This window comes from Chiloscyllium plagiosum, unplaced genomic scaffold, assembly GCF_037043375.1.
Source record: "Chiloscyllium plagiosum isolate Xiang-an unplaced genomic scaffold, Cpla_swu_hap1 HiC_scaffold_6, whole genome shotgun sequence".
Taxonomy (NCBI): Eukaryota; Metazoa; Chordata; class Chondrichthyes; order Orectolobiformes; family Hemiscylliidae; genus Chiloscyllium; species Chiloscyllium plagiosum.
In genome coordinates this window covers 48,947,270-48,967,827 of record NW_028270144.1, presented here as the reverse complement: position 1 = coordinate 48,967,827, position 20,558 = coordinate 48,947,270, and the positions used below count along the sequence as shown (strand labels likewise).

The 20,558-nt window shown below is 41.2% G+C and overlaps 1 protein-coding gene across 7 annotated transcripts in view; it reads left to right on the top strand.

Moving 5' to 3' along the window:
• bcl9 (BCL9 transcription coactivator) overlaps window positions 1-20,558 on the top strand; it is a 253,860-nt gene that overhangs the window by 55,489 nt on the left and 177,813 nt on the right. The window contains exon 4 of one of the 7 annotated variants that reach the window (XM_043691452.2): window positions 17,993-18,098. The exons of the other annotated variants lie outside the window; for them this stretch is intronic. The gene's annotated coding sequence lies outside the window, so the exon portion shown is untranslated. The remainder of the gene's footprint in view (window positions 1-17,992; window positions 18,099-20,558) is intronic. 7 annotated transcript variants of the gene reach the window in all.

The window sequence follows — 20,558 nt, the reverse complement described above, 5'->3', positions numbered from 1 at the left end:
ATGGATGTGGAAGGCTCCTTTAGGGCCTTGGATAGAGGTGAGGGAGGAGGTGTGGGCACAGGTTTTACAGTTCCTGCGGTGGCAGGGGAAAGTGCCAGGATGGGAGGGTGGATCATAGGGGAGCGTGGACCTGACCAGGTAGTCACGGAGGGAACGGTCTTTGCGTAAGGCGGAGAGGGGTGGGGAGGGAAATATATCCCTGGTGGTGGGGTCTGTTTGGAGGTGGCGGAAATGTCGGCGGATGATTTGGTTTATGCGAAGGTTGTAGGGTGGAAGGTGAGCACCAGGGGCGTTCTGTCCTTGTTGCGGTTGGAGGGGTTGGGTCTGAGGGCGGAGGTGCGGGATGTGGACGAGATGCGTTGGAGGGCATCTTTAACTATGTGGGAAGGGAAATTGCGGTCTCTAAAGAAGGAGGCCATCTGGTGTGTCCTATGGTGGAACTGGTCCTCCTGGGAGCAGATACAGCGGAGGCGGAGGAATTGGGAATATGCGATGGCATTTTTGCAAGAGATAGGGTGGGAAGAGGTGTAATCCAGGTAGCTGTGGGAGTCGATGGGTTTGTAGAAAATGTCAGTGTCAAGTCGGTCGTCACTGATGGAGATGGAGAGGTCCAGGAAGGGGAGGGAGGTGTCAGAGATGGTCCAGGTAAATTTAAGGTCAGGGTGGAATGCGTTGGTGAAGTTGATAAATTGCTCAACCTCCTCGCGGGAGCACGAGGTGTCGCCAATGCAGTCATCAATGTAGCGGAGGAAGAGGTGGGGAGTGGTGCCGGTGTAATTACGGAAGATCAACTGTTCCACGTAGCCAACAAAGAGACAGGCATAGCTGGGGCCCATACGTGTGCCCATGGCTACCCCTTTGGTCTGGAGGGAGTGGGAGGATTCAAAGGAGAAATTGTTAAGGGTGAGGACCAGTTCGGCTAAACGAATGAGAGTGTCGGTGGAAGGGTACTGTTGGGAACGTCTGGAGAGGAAAAAAACGGAGGGCTTGGAGGCCCTGGTTATGGCGGATGGAGGTGTAGAGGGATTGGATATCCATGGTGATATAGCAGGCTATGTTAGAAAAGCTAATAAAATTTATTGTGAGGGGAATTGAATATCAACGTTATGCCTCAACTACACAGAGTACTGGTGAGATCACACCTGGACTACTGTGCAGAATATTGATCATCTTATCTGAGGAAGGATGTAAATAATTTGGAAGCAGTTCAGAGAAGGTTTACTTAGAATTGATAGATTGTCTTATAAGGAAAGATTAGAAAGGCTAGGCTTGTATCTTTTTGAGTTTAGAAGAGTAAGAAGCAACTTGATTGAAATATAGAAGATGCTGAGAAGTATTGATGTGGAGTAGATGTTTCCGCGCTTATGGAGAGAATCTAAAACTAGTAGTCACTGTTCAAAAGTCAATGGTCACTCATTTAAAAAAGAGATGAGGTAAAATCTTTTCTCACAGAGAGTCATGAGTCTTTTCCTGAAAAAGAATGGAAGAAATATCTCTGAATTGCTTTAAGGTGGAGGTATATAGATTCCCGATAAGCAAGGAGGTGAAAGATTATTGGAAGTTAGGTAAAAATATGGAGTATTCAGGTCAGCTGTGATCTCATTGAATGGTCGGTCAGGCTCAAGGGCTGAGTGTCCGATACCTGATCTGGCTCGTTACATTTATGTATCAATGTAAACTGTCTTGTCAGGATGCTGCAAATCTCTGAGTACTTCACTCTAATTTCTAAAGGATGAAGATAAGAAAACAACAACTTATTTTACAAACAACGTTTTACCATTTGTGCTCCCAATGTATATAAATTATATATTTGAGTAATACGCTTACTTGGATTTATGAACACTTGGATATGATGTGGACACTGAGGATAGCAGAGTTTATCGGAGCCAAGGAAAAATAATTCACAATTTCACTTGTTAGGAGCTAACTCCTCCTAAAAAGTGCTAAAGAAAGGATCAACATGATTGTTGATATGTCATCCACGACATCGCCAGGAATTTATAGAATCATACAGTACATAAGTGGACCTTTGGTCCATCAAGTCTATACCACCAAATTGCATTACTACCTACATTAGTCCCATTTAGCTGCACAAGCCCATAGTCTTGAGTGTTATGACACTTTGTGTTCATCCAAGTACTTTGTAAAGGTTCCTGCCTCAATTACCTTCCCAGGCAGTGCATTCCAGAACTCCACCAGCCTTTGGGAGAAGAAGTTTTTCCTCAAATCCCTTCTAAACCTTCTGCCTTTCACTTCAAAATTATGCATTCTTATTATTGACTGGGGGGAGCTGCTGCTTTACTCACCTGTACATGTTTCTCATAATCTTACATAGCTCTATCAGATCTCCTTTCAACCTCCTCTGCTCCAAAGAAAACAACCTGAGCTTATCCAGTCTCATTATTGTTTAAGCCAGCTGGACAGAGGTGGCATCGACATCAACTTCTTCATCTTCAGGAAGGCAGAACATTATCACAAAATATTCCATATCCTTAGCAGGGTAACATGTTTTGGTAATAAGCACACTATTACATAATCAGATAACTACTCCTCCCTAGTCATTCTGCAGCACTCTGAATAGCGAAGCCCAATACAAGTTAGAGGAATAGTACTTCACAGCCTTCAAACATAAGATTAAGTTCATAAACTCCAGACTATGCGCTCTGACTTCCATATCGATGACAGTGCCTTCCATTCACCCACTCTCCCCTAGTGTGTTATTTATATAGATTTGCTCTTAGCAAAGCTGACCTATTATGTGCTATTCATACTGGCTATTACATGTATTTTGAATCCATATTGCTCCTTGAAGACCATTAACACTCCTTTGTCTTTTGTTCTGGGCACCCTCACCACCTGTTGCACTTGCTCTTTCTCTCACTTTTGTCAACAGCATTAAAAAAAACACCATTTCCCTTTCTGTTGGGAAGAAGAGTCATACTGAACTCAAAATGTTAACTCTGTTTCTCTCTTCATTGTTGTGACTAGACCTGCTCAGTTTCTTCAGCAATTTCAGCTTCCTCCATTTGAACAGTCTCATTCCCCATGTTTCTTACTTCATTTCTGCCTTGGACTTGGTACATTCCATAACTGCTTGCCCTATCCTCATTTACTGCATATTGTTGCAGAAGAAGTTTGTGGACATTGGCAATCTCAAGCAGCTCATCTGCTTTAAGGTGAGGAACATTGAGCTTGTGTGGAGGCATGGAGTACTGGTTGCATGGTATTGTTATCTCTCAGGACAGTGCTATTTACCAGGCTCAGCCATCGCTACATAGCCTTATACCGTTGGCACATGGGGAGCACTGACAGATTTATGTGGGTAACAATTACTAAATAGGTGAAACCAAGCGAAATTTACCATCTCTTATATGTGTCCAACTCTGTTTTGTCTTAAGCTAATAATGAATGTAATGTATTTATAACTGCCTTTGTAATAAAGTATTCCGTATATAGACTCTCACAATGAATTGCTTTCTTCTATATGTTCTATACAATCCAAATAATGGATGATTTACATTCACAATTAGATAATGTATTATTCCACATATACATTTAGTGAGTTTTCAGAAGATTTGTAGCTCAGGTTAACGTTCTGGATGTAGGTTTGCACGCTGGGCTAGAAGGTTCATTTTCAGATGTTTCGTCACCACACTAGGTAATATCTTCAGTGAGCCTCCGGATGAAGCACTGCTGGTGTTTCCTGCTTTCTATTTATATGTTTGGGTTTCCTTGGGTTGGTGATGTTTCCTGTGGTAATGTCATTTCCTGTACTTTTTCTCAGGGGGTGGTAAATAGGACCTAAGTCAATGTGTTTGTTGATAGAGTTCTGGTTGGAATGCCATGCTTCTAGGAATTCTCATGCATGTCTCTGTTTGGCTTGACCTAGGATGGATGTGTTATCCCAGTCAAAGTGGTGTCCTTCCTTATCTGTATGTAAGGATACTAGTGAGAGAGGGTCTTGTCGTTTTGTGGCTAGTTGATGTTCATGTATCCTGGTGGCTAGATTTCTGCCTGTTTGTCCAATGTAGTATTTGTTACAGTTCTTTGCAAGGTATTTTGTAAATTACATTAGTTTTGCTTGTTGTCTGTATAGGGTCTTTTAAGTTCATTAGCTGCTGTTTTAGTGTGTTGTTGGGTTTGTGGGCTACCAAGATACCAAGGGGTCTGAGTAATCTGGCAGTCATTTCTGAAATGTCTTTGATGTAGAGGAGAGTGGCTAGGGTATCTGGACGTGTTTTGTCTGCTTGTTTGGGTTTGTTGCTGAAAATTAGTGGACTGTGTTCATTGGGTACCCATTCTTTTTTAATACAATGCAGAGGTAAACATATATAGTTTATCAATAATAGATTTAGCCTTGGTTCAAACACGGATAAAGAAGCTGAACTCCAAAGATATGAAAGTGACTTCCCTTGACATCAAAGCAGTATTTGACCAAATGGAGCATCAAGATAGCTGAGCAGAGCTGGAGTCAGGGAGAAATCTCTCCACTAGTTGAAGCCATGTGTGGCACAAAGGAAGATAGTTGCAGTTGTTAGAGATCTGTCATCTGAGCTCCAAGCTCTCTCTGCAGGATTTCCTCAGGGTAGATATTTTCAAATCAATCTGTTCAGAAATTCTAATATGCACCTCTGAATAAGGTGCGTCTTGAACCCAAGACTTTAGGGTCAGAGATGGGGCACTACCACCTCATCACAAGACCCCTTAGTTCCTCATGGTAGTATCACAGGTCAAACCATTTTAAGCTGATTTCCACCACCATGAGGTCAAAAGGGGAGACTTTGCTCCTCAGATCATCCTAGAATCCTTACAATGTGGAAGCAGGCCATCCACCCCAGTTAGTCTACACCAATCCTCTGAACAGCATCCCATCCAGACCCACTCCATCTTTGTAACCCTGAATTTTCCATGGCTACTGCACCTAAGCCAATACATCCCTGGACATTGAGCAACTTAGCACAGCCAATCCACCTAATCTGCAAATCTTTGGACTGTGGGAGGAAACCAAAACACCTGGATGAAACCCATGCAGATATGGGGAGAATGTGTAAACTCCACACAGTTACCCAAAGGCAAATTTAAACCTGGGTCCTTGGTGCTGTGAGGTAGCAGTGCCAGCCACCATGCTGCCCACAATATCCAAGCAAAACATGTTCAAGTGCACCATGAAGTAGATTACATTCAAGCTTGGGCTAATAAGTAGCAAATAACACTTGTGCTAAGCAAGTGCGAGGCAATGATCACATCCAGAAAGATGGAATCTAAAAAAAATCACCCCTTGACATTCAATGGCATTATCATCACTGAATTTCACGCGAACAACACACTAAGACTTACAGTTGACCAGACATTGGGCAAGCCTGTAGACGTTGTGGCGACAAGACCGGAATGGAGGCTAGGAATCATACAGTGAGCAATTCATCTCCTGACTTCCTGAAGCCTGTCCACAATCTAAAAGGCTTGAGTCACAGAATCACAGAATTAAGCAGAAGGCAGCCATTTGGTCCAGCGTGTCTACATCTGCTCTGTTATTAAGGGCCAATCTTCTGCCTTCTCCCCGTATCCCTCCTCACCTTTTCTATTCACATAGTTATCCAACGCCTTTTTAATGCCTCAGTTGAACCTGCCTCCATCACATTTCCAGGCACTTCATTCCATACCTTACATATTCGCTGTATGAAGAAGTTTCCTCACATTGCCTTGCTTTATTAGCACATTGTTTTATTCCATCTTATTCTTGTTCCTTTTACAAGCCCACTTAATCAGATCTCCTCTCAGCCTTCTTCTCTCCAAGGGAGAGCAGGCTTGACTTCTTATGACCAATTTCTCCACAACTTCTACCTCGGATCATTGGATGCATCTCACCTGGGCCCGGTACCTTATTAACTTCAAGTGTCAACAATCTATCCAAGGTTATAAGCGGTGGCATGATGGCATAGTGGTTAGCACTGCTGCCTCACAGCACCAGGTATGTGGGTTCAACCACAACCTTGGGCGTGTGGGTTGCACATTCTATGACGGTGTGGATTTCTTCTAGGTGCTCTGGTTTCCTCTCACAGTCTAAAGATAGGTAGGTTAGATGTATTGGCCTTGTTAAAATTTGACAGTGCAGTGCTGGAAAAGCACAGAAGGTCAGACAGCATCCGAGGAGCAGAGGAATCGACGTTTCGGGCATAAGCCCTTCATCAGGAAGAGCTTCCTGATCCTGCTGAAGGACATATGCTCGAATGTTGATTCTACTGCTCCTCGTATGCTGCCTGACCTGCTGTGCTTTTCCAGCTCCACACACTCGACTCTGATCTCCAGCGTCTGCAGTCCTCACTTTCTCCATGTTAAAATTTGCCCTGTAAAATCCAAGGTTGTGCCAGCTAGGTGAGTTAGCCATGGGAAAAGTCTCATGCGGAGTTATGTGGGGTTGGGAGGTGGGTCTGGTTGGGATGCTGTTCGGAGGGTCAATGCAGACTCAATGTTCTGAGCTGGCTCTTTCTACACTGTAGAGATTCCATGATTCTACTTCCTTTTATAATTTCTAATCCTTCTAATGACAGAATTTCCTACTCTGTCACCTTGACCATGGCAGCATATCTTCTTATGTAAAGATAGAAGCAAAGTATTTACTTAATGCTCAGCTCTATCTTGCCTCTACCTGTAAATCCCCCTTTTTTAAAATTTCTGATTGGCCTTACTCCTCCTCTAACCACTCTCTTAATGCTTATATGCCTGCACAAGTCTTTATAGTCAAGTGTGTGATGGAATACTCACTACTTGCCTGAATGAGTGTAATTCCAACAATGCTCTAGAAACTTGACATGATTTAGATTAGATTACTTACAGTGTGGAAACAGGCCCTTCGGCCCAACAAGTCCACACCGACCCGCAACCCACCCAGACATTTACCCCCTCACCTAACACTACAGGCAATTTAGCATGGTCAATTCAACTAACCTGCCCATTTTTGGGCTGTGGGAGGAAACCAGAGCAAACCCACACAGACACAGGGAGAATGTACAAACTCCACACAGTCAGTCGCCTGAGGCAGGAATTGAACCCGGGTCTCTGGCGCTGTAAGGCAGCAGTGCTAACTGCTGTGCTACCGTGCCATTCACTTCATTGAGATCACATTCACCAAATACAACATTCATTGCTGTCACCACTGACAGCAATGTATATAATTTGCAAGATGCACTGCAATTACTCTCTAAGGCTCCTTTAACAGCACTTTCCAAACCTGCCTAGAAGGACAATGGCAACATGGGAATGACACTGCCTGCAAATTTCCTTTCAAGCCATATGCAGACTTGGAACTTTATCATCATTCCATCTCTGTTGCTATATCAAAATCCTGGAACTATCTTATTGAATTGTGGATATACCTGCAACAAGTGTACTACAATAGAATAAGAAGATAGCTCACCACCACTTTCCCGGGAATCCATTACAGGAAAGACAGGAGAATTTACAATCGGGAATAGCGAAGTGACAGAGAGAGTAATTTGTGTCTGTCTTGACACGAGAAGGCTACCTGAAATAATTAAAACTCAAATGTCTACTGAGAGTATGAAATTGAAAAAAGATTGCTATTTACAAAAAAGTGATATTGGAGAAGCTACTGAGATTTTCTGGTCACCTGTTCAAGGAAGGATATGCCCGCTAAGTGGAAGTGCAGTAGATGTTCATCAGACTTGGAATGGTGAAACTGTTCAATGAGGAGATGGGCTGTACTTTATGCACTTGAGAAGTGCAGTGGGACGATGAGGGATATGGGAACCACTCAGTGGTTGTGGTACATGTTGGTACCAATGACATAGGTAAGAAGAGGGATAAGGTCCTGAAGGTTGAATTTAGGGAATTTGGAGCAAGATTGAAAGCCAGGACCTCAAAGGTAGCAATCTCCAGATTATTACCTGTGCTATGTGTGAGTGAGATAAGGAATTGGCAGATTAGGCAGTTTTTGGTCATATGAATATTTAGTCATTTGCCTATACACATGATTTGGATGTGAACAAAATGAGTAAGTTTGCAGATGACACCAAAATTAGAGGTGTAGTGGACAGCGAAAAAGGTTACCTCCAAGTACAATGGGATCTTGATCAGATGGGCCAATGGGCTAAGGAGTAGCAGATGACGTTTAATTTAGATAAATGTGAGGTGCTGCATTTTGGAAAAGCCAATCAGAGCAGGATGTATACACTTAATGGTAAGGTCCTGGGGCGATGTTGCCTGAACAAAGAGACCTTAGAGTGCAGGTTCATTGCTCCTTGAAAGTGAAGTTGCAGGTATAGAATAGTGAAGTAGGTGTTTGGTATGCTTTCCTTTATTGGTCAGAGCATTGAGTATAGGAGTTGGGAGGTCATGTTGCTGCTGTACAGGACATTGGTTAGGCCAGTTTTGGAATATTATGTGTAATGCTGGTCTCCCTCCTATCAGAAGGATTTTGTGAAACTTGAAAGGGTTCAGAAAAGATTTACAAGGATGTTGCCAGGGTTGGAGGATTTGAGCTGGAGGGAGAGGCTGAATAGGCTGGGGCTGTTTTCCCTGGAGCCTCGGAGACTGAGGGTTGACCTTCTCGAGGTTTATAAAATCATGAGGGACATGGATAGGCTAAATAGACAAGATCTTTTTTTCCTGGGGTGGGGAAAATCCAGAACTAGAGGGTATAGGTTTAGGGTGAGAGGGGAAAAATTTAAACAGGACTTAAGCGGCAACTTTTTCATGCAGAGGGTGGTGCGTGTATTGAATGAGCTGCCAGAAGAAGTGGTGGAGGCTGGTACATTTACAGCATTTAAAAGGCATCTGGATGGGTATATGAATAGGAAGGATTTGGAGGGATATGGGCCAATTGCTGGCAAATGGGACTAGATTAGGTTAGGATATCTGGTCGGCATGGACGAGTTGGACTGAAGGGTCTGTTTCTGTGCAGTACATCTCTATGACTTTATAATATGTGGCTGAGGGAATGGTGTAGGAGGGATGGCTAGAGATTTCTGAATAATTGGGACCATTTCTGGGGAAGGTGGGACCTGTTCAATGGGGACGGTCTTTATCCAAACAGTGACAGGACCAATATTCTTGCGAGTGGTTTTGCTAGCACTGTTGGGTGGACTTTAAACTAGTTTGGGAGGGGGATGAAAACTGAAGGGGAGGCTCTGAGTTCACTCGTGTGGGTGAAGGTTTAAGGAAAGAGAGAATCAAGATAATCAATAAAAAGCAGCTGAGCAGTGTAGCACTAAGATGAATGGAAACCGGGTAGTGAAAGAAAAATGAGAATGTTTAAAAACAAAGGTTATTCTAGTGATGATGTAAAGATTCAAAAAGAAGGTATATAAACTAGCATAAAGGCACTTTACCTGAATGCTCGTAGCATTTGAAATAAGATAAATGAATTGTTGGTATAACTCATCCTGAACGGTGATAATTTAGTGGCCATTGTAGGCAAGGTTTGCAGGATGATCATGGCTGGGAATTAAATATCCAGAGTATCAGACTATTCTGAAGGACAGACAGATAGGAGAGGGAAGTGGTGTAGGTCTGATATTTAAGGATGACAATAGGGTGGTAGGGAGAGATGATATAGATTCAATGGAGAAAAAGGTTGAACCAATGTGGGAGGAAATTAGAAATAGTAAATGGAAGCAGTCATCAAATAATAACATCACAGTGGGGCAGGCAATAAACAAAGAACTAACTGATGCAAGTCAAAATGATATGGCAATTATCATGGGGGACTTTAATCTACATATTGGTTGGTCAAACCAAGTTGGTCTAGGCAGCCTTGAGGAGGAATTCATAAAGTATCTGTGATAGTTTCCTTGAATAATATATATTGGAACTTACAAAGGAGCAAGCTATTCTAGATCTGGTCCTGTGTAATAAGGCAAGAATAATTAATGATTTCATAGTTAGGGATCCTCTCAGAAGGAACGATTACAGTATGGGTTGAATTTAAAATACAGATGGAGTGTGAGAAGGTAAAATTCAATAACGTGTCTTGTGCTTAAACAAAGGAGATTACAATGGGATGAGAGAGGGGTTGGCTGAGGTAAACTAGGAGCAAAGATTATATGGTGAGACAATTGAAAAATAGTGGAGGACTTTTCACAGTGCTCAGCAAAAGTATAAACCAATGAAAAGAAGAAATGTAGGAAAAGAGGCAATTAACTGTGAATAATGAAGGAAATAAAGGAGGGCAGCAAGTTAAAAGCTAATGCATATGAAGTGGCAAAGATTAGTGAAAAACTAGAGGATTAGGAAATCTTACAGATCAATAGAAAGCCATGTAAAAAGCTACAAAGAAATGTAAGAGAGAAATGTAAGAAGTAGATTGTGAGAGTAAACTAGCTCAGAATATAAAAACAGAAAGCCAAAGTTAGAACAAATATATAAAGCAACAAAGAGCAGCTAAGGTAAACATTGGTTCTTAAGAGGATGAGAAGGGGCAATTTAAAAATGGGAAATGAGAAAGTGGCTGAGGCATTGAACAGGTATTTTGTATTGGTCTTACTGTGGAAGACAGCAATAACATGCCAATAATTGATGATAAGGAGGCTATGGCAGGTGAGGACCTAGAAGCAATCATCAAGAAAGAGGTAGTCTTGGGCAAGCTAATGGGGCTAAAAGTAGACAGGTTTCCTGCCCCTGAGGAAATGTATCCCAGAATACTAAAAGAGATGGCAGGGGAAATAGCAAATGCGTTCATGGTAATTTATTAAAATTTGCTGGACTCTGGAGTGGTTCTGGCGGATTGGAAAACACTAAATGTGTTTAAAAAGCCACTGTTTAAAAAAGGAGGTAGACAACAGGCAGGTAAAAATAGCTTAACTCCTATGGTGGGGAAAACACTTGAATCTATCATTCAGGAAGGAATAACAAGACATTTAAATGGAAATTGTCCCTTTGGGCAGATGCAGAATGGGTTCATGAAAGACTGTCATGTTTAACTAATTTACAGGAATTCTTTGAGGACATTACAAGCACGGTGGACAATGGGGAACTGATGGATGTGGTGTATTGGATTATTATTTTTGGAGTAAAGGAGATTGAGGGGAGATTTGATAGTAATATACATTATTAAGACAGGCTTTGGTAAGGTAGATAAAGAAAGGTTGTTCCCATTCTTTAGTAGTACAAGGACTAGGAGTTTGGTGAAACGTGAGGATGAACCTATTATGCAGAATTCTGTCTCTATGAGAGTGATAGAGGCTGAGATGATTGATTTCAAAAGAAAATTGGACAGGCAATTGAATGAAATAAACAAGTAGGACTATAAGAATATAACAGGTGAATGGAACAGCTTTCTTTGTCCAGAACCAAAAAGGACTTAATGGACAAAATGACATCCTTTTTTGCTGGTTCCTGGTGCCCTGTGGTTGTGAAAAGGGCACCAGGAACCAAAATCCAGATGTCTCACTCTGAGCACATTTTTGCAGGGATGGAACAGAGGCAAGCACTAAATCGCAGATCCGTGGTTCAAACAGTCATAGAGATTTACACTACAGCGAAAGCACTTCAACCACTAAGTCCACGCTAGTCAAAAACAACCACCTAATTATTCTAATCTCATTTTCCAGCACTGTCTTTAACCTTGTATGCCTTGGCATTGCAAGTGCACATCTAAATAATGGTAAATGTTATGAGGGTTTCTGCTTCTATCACCCATATAGACAATTCCCATCATCTTTTGGCTGAAAACATTTTTCCTCACATCTCCTCCAATCCTTTTGCCTTAAATCTATATCACATAGTCATTGTTCCCTCCGTCGAAATGAAATGTTTCTTCCTGTCTACCCTAACTATGTCCCTCAATTTTGTACATCTCAATCATGCTCCCTCTCAGTCCCCTAAAGGGGACAACTCTAGTTTATCCAATCCCTCTTTATAACTAAACCCACCAATACAGGCAACACCCTAATAAATCTCCTCTGATCCCTCTCTAGTGCTATCACATCCCTCCTATAATATGTTTTCCAGAATACAATTCTTCAAGTTGTGGCCTAATCAACATTTTATACGGTTCCAGTATGACCTCCCTGTTCATAAACTCTATGTCTTGACTAATAAAGGCAAGTATTCCATATTCTTTATTAAGCACTTTATCTACCTGTCCTGACAACTTAAGAATCAATGTATTCGAACATTAAGGTCCTTCTGATCCTCACTGATTGGCAAGTTCCCACAGTTCATTGTGTAATCCTTGTCTTGTTTATCCTTCCCAAGTGCATCACCTCACATTTATCCAGATTGAATTCAATTTGTCATGATGAGCTCATTTCTGACCAGCCTGTCTATGATCACTATTTACTACACCACTAATTTTTGTATTTTCTACAAACTTACTAAACAATCCTCCAATATTCAAGTCTAAACCACAACAAGCCTACCAACACTGATCCCTATGGGATCCACTGGACATAGACTTCAAGTTGGAAAAATAGTACTCAATCATCATCCTCTGCTTCCTGTCATTCGGTCAACAATGGATCCATTTTGCCAGATTTCCTTGGATCCCATGTGCTGTTAACTTTGCTATCAGTTTCCCATTTGGGACATTATCAAAAGACTTGCTGAAGTCTAAGTAGATTGCATCAAAATCTCTGCCATCATCTACACACCTGGTTACCTCTTTGAGAAATTCAATCAAGTTGATCAAAAATGATTTACCATTAATAGTTATGGGTGTAACTTGGCACATTGTCAACAATAGCTGCTTCCAGTCTGGTCTAACTTTCTTTAGCCAGGAGTGGGCAACTTAATTTGGACAGCTCAGACCTTGTAGGAGCAGGTCTAATCTTTGTGAAGTCTTTTGGAGAAGTCTTAGTGAGTCACAAACAGATTAATATCTCCCCCTCTTTCTGAGTTAGGATGTTAAACACAAACCCTTCCTAAACAGCATTGGGAAACAGTTTGAAATCCATCATCAATGACTTCAAAATTTAAAAAATCAATGTTTTTCTGCTCCCATATGAGGTCTATGGTACAATATAGCTCGTATTGCTCTTTTCTCTGCATTGATAACAGAGTCACTGTCCTTATTTGTTCAGGTTTTCCATCTAGATCTGTGGCTATCTCATCATTTTGTCATTGTGACTGGAAACAGTTGCAATTTTGCCTTGTATAATCTTTCATCTCTACAGTAGCAGGGACTAGATAATTCAAAGCCATGCTCACTCACTGACCTATACAAAGTTGCAGACTGATGTCCTGATTATTATCATGTAGCTTTCAGAATATTTCACACACTCAATTTCAGCTTCACAGTTCTGACACCATGGCTGGAATCTTAGGTTTGAACATCATGGTCTATGGGAAATTTGTAACAAAATTGGGCAACAAACCAGTGAGGGCCCTGTCGACGTTGGCAACAACTCAATCCATCTTTAATGCTTTCCACAAGTGCATGACAAAATTTTTGATAGGCAGTGGAGAGATGGCAGTTGACATGGATTATGCTGATTAAATGCTTTGTTGACAGGTTACCTCACTTCATTAATATTCAGATTCCCATCTTATCAAATTTGCCAACAAGCTAAAGTTTGGGAAACGTTGACAATGAAACCAGAGTGAGAAATGGACCAATTCAGTTCACTACTAGCTCAAACTCTCATGGAGTCATAATCAGAGGGTCATATGACATAGAAACAGATCCTTTAACCCATTATCTTTAGGTCATTAGTTAAAAATCACACAACACCAAGTTATAGTCCAACAGGTTTAATGGGAAGCACTAGCTTTCGGAGTGCTGCTCCTTCATCAGGTGGTTGTGGTGTACTCCAATCACCTGCACTTGGTTTATAATCTACTTTGCCCTGGTATTTTAAGTGCTGATCTAGATGCTTCAATGTTATGAGAGAATCTGTCTCCATCATTGTCTCAAGCAGCATATTCCATATTTCAATCTGTGGCTTCATAAATGTTTTATAAACTGTAGCAAGACTTCCTTGTTCCAATATTTTATACCCTAGCTAATGAAGGCAAGCATCCAGTATGCCTTTTTCACCATTCTGTCTACCTGTGCTGAAACCTTCAGGGATCAATGGACTCATGCACCAAAGTCCATTTGTTCCTTTGGGACGTATCATTCATCATGAAAATCCTTTTCTTATTAGACCTCACAAAATATGTCACCTCATACTTAGAACTGGGCATCAACATCTCAGGGTATGGTCTAAGAGCTCCAGCAATATGCACCCCATGTCCATGGACATTAGTAATCGTCATGTCTCAGACTTTAAATACCTCAATGGCACATCTCTGAGCCACTTACAGGATGCATCTGCACTTCAATGTTGCACTGGCAATTATCACTGTAATTCTGTAGCAAAGACATTGCATACTCAGGGACAAGCACCCAGTTCATGGATTGAACCAGGCTGCAACTCTGGGTTCTTCACTTGCTGTCATAACACTCACTCACTGAATGCACTTGGATGCTCACAGCATTGCTGCATTAATCTGCCTGTTCGAGCTTTGCCATTCAGCCAGAGATAACAGGCTTCCAGTATTGCTGTACGACCATGCCATTTAGTGCAGTCATAAAGCCAGGAAGTTTGTCATAGTTGTCAGTGGACCTCAGTCACATCAAGGGAGAATAGCCTTTGCTCATAGTGTCCCGGCACAGTAAGTCAAAGGCAGTGTCTGAAACATGGAGGTTGTAGTGGGCAAAGGCAAGTGAAAGGTAGAAAGTAGGAGCATTCGATGAAGGAGTTATTGTTTAAGGATAAGGGGTAAATCTTTTAGAACTCAGATGAGGAAAAATTTCTTCACCCAGAGAATGAGGAGCCTGTGGAATTCACTGCCACAGAAAGTGGTTGAGGTCACAATATTATATGTTTTCAAGGAGATGGTAAATGTAATTCTTGTGGCTAAAGGGTTTGGGGAGGTAGGGAGCAGAATTAGGATATTTAGCTCAATGTTTAGCCACAATCATATTGAACGGCAGAGTACGCTCGAGAAGTCGAATGCTCCTACTTTCTACCTTTCACTTACCTTTGCCCACTACAACCTCCAACAATAGTAATCCTACATACCCTCTAAACTCCTAACTCAATCACTCAGGACACCTCCCCACCTGTAACAATTCCATCTCCTGTAATAGGATTGTATTCACTGGAGTTTTGAAGAATAGGGGGAGATCTCAAAGAAACCTACAAACTTCTAACAGGATTGGGGCAGATTAGATGAAGGAATACAATCCTAACTGACTCAATCTCTCCTCATATGTCAGTCATGCCACCCCAGGAATGAATTTCGTAAATCTTCATTCGCTCTAGAATTGGAACATCCTTCCTCAGAAAAGCAGAACAAACTGCATAAAATATTCAAGATGAGGCCTCGCCAATTGCTTGTATAATTTCAGCAAGAATCCTTGCTCCTGTACTCAAATCCTCTTGCTATGAAGGTCAACAGACCATTTGCTTTCCTTATGCCTGTTGCACTTGCACATTTACTTTCAGTGGCTGGTGCATGAGGACACCCAGGTCTCCTTCTACATTCCCTCTCTCAACTTACAGACGTTCAAGTAATAACCTATCTTTGTATTTTTACCAGCAATAACATCACATGTATCCACAATATAGTGCAGCTGCCATGCATATTGTGAGTAGTTGTTACTACATGTCATTCAGAAAAAAAGACCTTTTATTCATATACTTTGTTTCCCGTCTGCTAGCCAGTTCTCTATCCAAATTAATACATTATCCACAATTCTATCTATTTTAATTTTGCACATTAATATCTGCATGGGACTTTGTCAAAAGCTTTTTGAAAGTGCAAATAAACCACTTCTACTGGGTCTCCTGATCAACTCTGCTGGTTACATCCTTGAAGGATTCCAGTAGATTTGTCAAACATGATTTCCATTTTGTGTATCCAAGTTGACAGTGTTTGATTTTATCACTGTTTTTAAAGTCCTCTGTGGTAAAATCCTCAATAATAGACTCTATCATGTTCCTCACTACTGATGTCAGACTCACTGGTCTATAATTCTCTTTATCTCTCTTTTTAAAAATGGGGCTGCAGTAGCTACCCTCTAATCTGAAGGAACTGTTCCAAAATCCGTAGAACCTTCGAAAATGATGACCAATGCCTCTACTATTTCAAGGGTTACTTCCTTTAAATACTCTGCGATGTAGATTATTAGGCCCTGGGAATTTATCAGCCTTCCATGCCATCAATGTCTCCATTTCTCTACTAATGGAGATTTAGTTCAGTTCCTCCCTTTTACTAATCCCTGGCTGCCTGTCATTTGTAGTACAGTCGGTTCTGATATAATGTGATAGTTATGTTCCCGTGCAGCCCCACGTTATCAGAACATCGCTTAATAGCAGCACCATGTAAACTAATGAGGCCGGAATCATGTTATAGCCAATGCAGGTAAGGAAAGTTCAAATTCTGCAAATGCAATCGCATTTTGGCCAATTCACATGAAGAAATGCACATTATCGCAGAACCGACTGTACGCTATTCATGCCCTCATTTGCGAAGACAGAAGTAGAATATGAATTGAGATCAACAGCCATTTTTTTCTCCATTATAAATTCCCTTGTTTCTGATTTTAAGGGATCTGTTTTAGTTTTATCAATCTTTTTTGCTTTATGTACCTGGATAAACTTTTACAGTCAGTTCTTATGTTCCTTCCAAGCTTACTCTCACACTCTATTTTCCTCTTCTTAATCAATCCCTTCGACTTCCTTTGCTGACTTCTAATGTGTTCCTGATCCTCCGATGCATTTTTCTTGCCAATTTGCATACTCTAACTTCCCTCATAAGCCATGGTTTGGCCAATGATCTCCATGAAATTCTGCACCAGACAATTCTTATAATTTGCTCTTTGAATGTTTGCTATTGCCTGTCTACTCTCATTCTTTTTCAGTAACATTTCACAATCCATCATAGCCAATTCACATCTCATACCATTATAGTCCCCTTTATTAAGATTAAGAATCCAAGTCTCAGAATTAAGTAGATCACTTTCATTTTGAAGTAGAACACTATCAAACTATGGTTGCTCATCCCCAAGAGATTTTTCAGAACTATGCTACCAACTATTCCATTCGCATTGCACAATACCAAGTCTAAGGTGGCCTGTCCTTTTGTTGGCTCCTCAGTGTATTGGTCCTGAAAACCATTCCGTATACACTGTAGGAATTCTGCCCCTAAGATATTATGGGAAAGATGTTGCAGGCAATAATGAGGGTGGTAGAGTAAAAGTCTCAGTGTGAGAAGAGAAATGTAGCAGAGATTGAATAAGTGTGAGGTAACAAAAAAAAGATGGTGACATTTATGGGGCTGGAGTAGAGAAGGCTATTGATCATCTTTCTACAGTGCTGAGCATTCCTGCAGATGACTGAGACTCTTAACCCAGGTGGCAATTTTGGTTGACATGATCTAGTGTCGTAGCTTCAACTGCTGGTCCTGAAAAATGATGAAGTCCTTTGTCTCCACCATCCCATCTACCAGGACTTTCAAGTTCCTGACCACAGAGCATGACATCGATTTGCACCTGACTGCCATATCTGGGAAAAATCAGCGTATCAGTTCTCGGCTGACATTGCTTGTCCAGATGCACAATGAGTTTTAAATGTGTCAGGGTGCAAGGTTGTATAAATTGTTGTGAATTCTGGGATATGTGCTGATGTGGTGACTCGTTCTGAGAATTGCATATAAGATAGGGTGGAAATCAGACATGAAGGATACCAAAGGGCAGGGCAGGGTAGGTAATTATTTAAGACAATTTACTAAGATATGGTGAGAGAACTCACAAGGCCTTGTGGCAACAAACCCTCCAAAAATCCCAATACAATTCAGATTTAACCAAAATAATGAAGATACACCCATGTGTGTCTGTGTGCTGGTATTAGTGCCTTCCGGCTTCACGCCTCTGAACAGAAAACAAGCACCTCAGAGGTGACGTGACATTAGCAAATCATGATGTACAAGCTAAAAACAATTTGTTTCAAAGGTGTTCTTAATGAATGTTCTGTTGTTGTCATTGCAGTGGAACTGCTTAACTGATGTTGGATAGTCAGGACATTACCAGGAATAAGTGGAGAATACTGGAGAAATTCAATAGGTCTGGCAGCATCTGTGGAGTGAGAAACAGAGTAAGTATCTTTGAGTCTGGTATAACTCTTCTTTAGAACTTCTTCAGCACTCTGTTCTGTCTGTTTCTTTCTCCACGTATGCTGCTCAACTTGCTGAATTTCTCCAGCATTCTCTGTGTTTGTTTCAGATTTCCAGCATCTGCAGTATCTTGCCTTTAATCAAGGTCTTACCAGGACCTTTGGTTTGTTCAGTGCAGTTGACTGATTCTGAAATTCCTGTGGTATACAGGTCAGCAGTGCATGCTGAATTCCTTGTGGTTTACTTGTAAGTATGATTGGAATAAAACAAGAAAATTCTAATTGTCCAAAATATTTTCTCCTAAAATACTTCCAGAGTTTTTGGAAGATTTACCTTTAACTTCAGAAAACTGGAAGACCATTCAAGGGGTAGCAGTGCACTGTTAGCAGAGCTGGAAGAAGTGGGGCTTGGAGAGTTGCTGCAGCAGTGCAGCCTCATCTTTGAGCCTTGGCATTGTTTCCTATGTCAAATGATGTACACTTATTTAAAGTGATTTGTGAAAAACAATAAATGTGATGTGAGATAAAAGACTGTTCGCATTAACAGGTAGTTATGGTATGAAATGCACTGCCTGAAATTGTGGAGGCAGGTTCAATTGCGGCATTAATGAGGGCTTTGGATGATTATTTGAAGAAACAAATTACAGGATTATGGGGAAAAGGTAGCAGATTGGCATATGTGGAATGTTCATTCAGAAAGCCAATGCAGACATGATGGGCTGAACAGCCTCCTTCTGTATCTTAACATTGCTGTCTTTCTGTGATTTTGAGATTGCTGAATTTGTGATGTCTCCCTATTAAATCTGTTCTTAGTTGAGTTCATTTCTTACAATCATGCCGATAGAGGAGAGAGCTTTATGTTGTAATTCAAGTAACAATATTACCTACAAGCAGTAGAAGTCAAACATACCTGGTTTTCCAATCTTTACTTCAAAAACACACATAATCAAGTATCCTTTTCCTCACTAACAACTACTCAAAATCACATGCTTCAAATCTGTGAATTGTGATCCATATCTGAATTCAAGTATAGCTTTCTCTTTAAGAAACTCCCTTATTTGTCATTCATTACAGCATAAATTAAAGAATATTTTGTGTATTATAATGTGTTATTTGCATAATTCCTCAGAGAGCATAAGTATCCGCATCAACAGATGGGGCTGAATGGCCTGTTTCTGTGCTGTAAATTCCATAAAATGGGAATTAGAAGAAGTGTTGTGCTGAACTTGTTGCCAGGCAAAGTACTATCTTCCACGGTTGTAGATAGGTTGGTAGGACCAATAACTTAATGTTATGATAAGCTAATGTCTTCAAATGTGTGTGACATGATCCTTTTTGAAGTTGTTTTTTGCCAGAACAATATTCATTTTCTGCCATAATACATAAAGTCATAGAGATGTACAGCTCGGAAACAGATCCTTCGGTCCAACTCGTCCAACCCAATCTAGTCCCATTTGCCAGCACCCTGGCCCATATCTCTCTAAACCCTTCCTATTCATGTACCCATCCAAATGCCTTTTAAATGTTGTAATTGCACCAGCCTCCATCACTTCCTCTGGCAGCTCATTCCATACACGTACCACCCTCTGTGTGAAAAAGTTGCCCCTTCGGTCTCTTTTATATCTTTCCACTCTCACCCTAAACCCTTGCCCTCTAGTTCTGGATTCCCCTACCCCATGGAAAAGATCTTGTCTATTTACCCTAACCATGCCCCTCATGATTTTGTAAACCTCTATAAGGTCACCTCTCAGCCTCTGAAGCTCCAGGGAAAACAGCCATAGCCAATTCAGCCTCTCCCTATAGCTCAAATCCTCCAACCTTGGCAACATCCTTGTAAATCTTTTCTAAGCCCTTTCAAGTTTCACAAATCTTTCCAATAAGAGGGAGAATTACACACAATATTCCAAAACTGGCCTAACCAGTTGAATAGCTGCAACATGACCTCCCAACTCCTATACTCAGTGCTTTGACCAAGAAATGCCTTCTTCACTATTCTTTCTATCTGCAACTTCGCTTTCAAGAAACTATGAAACTGCACTCTAAGGTCTCTGTTCAGCAACACTCTGCTGGACCTTCCCATTAAGTGTGTAAGTCCTGCTCTGATTTGCTTTCCCAAAATGCAGCACCTCGCATTTATCTAAATTAAACTCCATCTGCCACTCCTCAGCCCATTGGCCTATCTGATCAAGATTCCATTGTATTCTGAGGTAACCTTCTTCACTGCACCTTCAATTTTTGTGTCATCTGCAAACTTACTAACCAAACCTCCTATGTTCATATCCAAATCATTTACATAAATGACGAAAAGCAGTGGACCAGCACTGATCCTTGTGGCACACCACTGGTCACAGGCCTCCAATCTGAAAAGCAACCCTCCACCACCAACTGGCTTCTATGTTGGAGCCAGTTATGTGTCCAAATGGCTAGTTCTCCCTGTATTCC